Raw genomic sequence first — 2243 nt, 5'->3', positions numbered from 1 at the left:
ATTGTATAGATTGCTTTAGGTAGCATAGACATTTTACAATATTTATTCTTCCAATTCTCGAGCATGGAGTGTTTTTCCATTTCTTTGTGACCTTCCTCAGTTTCTTTCATAAGTGTTCTATAGTTTTCAGAGTACAGATCTTTTACCTCTTTGGTTAGGTTTATTCCTAGGTATGTTATGGTTTTGGTGCAATTGATTTCTCTTTCTGCTGTTTCATTGCTACTGTATAGAAATGCAACAGACTTCTGTGCATTGATTTTATATCCTGTGACTTTGCTGAATTCCTGTATGCAACTTTGGGGTAGAGTATTTTAGGTTTTTCACATAGAGTATCATGTCATCTGAGAAGAGGGAAAGTTGACTTTTTCTTTGCTGATTTGGATTATTTCTTTTTGTTGTCTGATTGCTGAGGCTAGGACTTCTAGTACTATGTTGAACAACAGTGGTGAGAGTGGACATCCCTGTCGTGTTCCTGACCTTAGGGCGAAAGCTCTCAGTTTTTCCCCATTGAAGATGATATTCGCTGTGGGTCTTTTGTATATAGCTTTTATGGTATTGAGGTATATTCCTTCTATCCCTACATGATGGAGGGTTTTTATCAGAAAATGATTCTGGTCTTTTTTCAAGTGCTTTTTCTGCATCTTTTGAGAGGATCATATGGTTCTTATCCTTTCTTTTACTAATGTGGTATGTCACATTGATTGATTTGTGGATGCTGAACCACACCTGAAGCCCAGGAACAAATTCCACTTGGTCATGGTGAATAATCCTTTTAATGTACTGTTGGATCCTATTAGCTAGTATCTTGGTGAGAATTTTTGCATCCATATTCATCAGGGATATTGGTCCTGTAATTCCCCTGTCTGGTTTTGGGATCAAGGTAATGCTGGCCTCATAGAATGAGTTTGGAAGTTTTCCTTTCATTTTTATTTTTTGAAACAGCTTCAGAAGAATAGATATTCATTCTTCTTTTAATGTTTGGTAGAATTTCCCTGGGAAACCATCCACCCCTGGACTTTTGTTTGTTGGGAGATATTTGATTACTGACTCAATTTCTTTGCTGGTTATGGGTCTGTTCAGTTTTTGGTAGTTTACATGTTTCTAGGAATTTGTCCATTTCTTCCAGATTGCCTAATTTGTTGGCATATAACTGCTCATAATATTCTCTTAGAATTGTTTGTATTTCTTTGGTGTTGGCTGTGATCTCTCCTCTTTCATTCATGGTTTTATTTATTTGGGTCCTTTCTCTTTTCTTTTTGATAAATCAGGCTAAGGGCTTATCAATCTTATTAATTCTTTTATTTTTTAAGATTTTATTTATTTATTTGAGAGAGAGAGCGCGTGCGCGCGCACATGAGTGGGGGAGGGGCAGAAGGAGAGGAAAAAGCAGACTTCCTGCTGAGCAGGGGGCCTGACACAAGGCTCAATTCCAGGACCCTGGGATCATGACCTGGACATAACCGACTGAGCCACCCAGGCACCCCTTGGTCTTATGAATTCTTTCAAAGAACCAGCTCCTAGCTTCGTTGATCTGTTCTACTATTTTTTTTTATTTCTATATCATTGACTTCTGCCCTGATCTTTATTATTTCTCTTCTCCTGCTGGATTTAGGCTTTATTTGCTGTTCTTTTTCCAGCCCCTTTAGGTGTAAGGTTAGGTTGTGTATTTGAGACTTTTCTTGCTTCCTGAGGAAGTCCTGTGTTGCTGTATACTTCCTGCTAAGGACTACCTTTGCTACATTCCAAAGGTTTTAAACTGTTGTGTTTTCATTTTCATTTGCTGCCATGTATTTTTTTAATTCTTCTTTAAATTTCTGATTGACCCATTCATTCTTTAGTAGGATGTTCTTTAACCTCCAAATATTTGTGGTCCTTTCAAATTTCTTTTTGTGGTTGACTTCAAATTTCATAGCATTGTGGTCTGAAAATATGCATAATATGATCTGAATCTTTTGGTACCAGGTGAGACCTCATTTGTGACCCAGTATGTGATCTATTCTGGAAAATGTTCCTGTGCACTTGAGAAGAATGTGTATTCTGCTGCTTTAGGATGAAATGCTCTCAATATATTTCTGAAGTCTATCTGGTCCAATGTGTCATTTTTTTTAAAAGATTTTATTTATTCACAGGCTCCTGGGTGGCTCAGTCATTAAGCGGCTGCCTTTGGCTCAGGTCATGATCCCAGAGTCCTGGGATCGAGCCCCACATCGGTCTCCCTGCTCAGCAGGAAGCCTGCTTCTCCC

Source organism: Zalophus californianus, chromosome 13, assembly GCF_009762305.2.
Source record: "Zalophus californianus isolate mZalCal1 chromosome 13, mZalCal1.pri.v2, whole genome shotgun sequence".
NCBI lineage: Eukaryota > Metazoa > Chordata > Mammalia > Carnivora > Otariidae > Zalophus > Zalophus californianus.
This window is presented reverse-complemented; position numbering follows the sequence as displayed.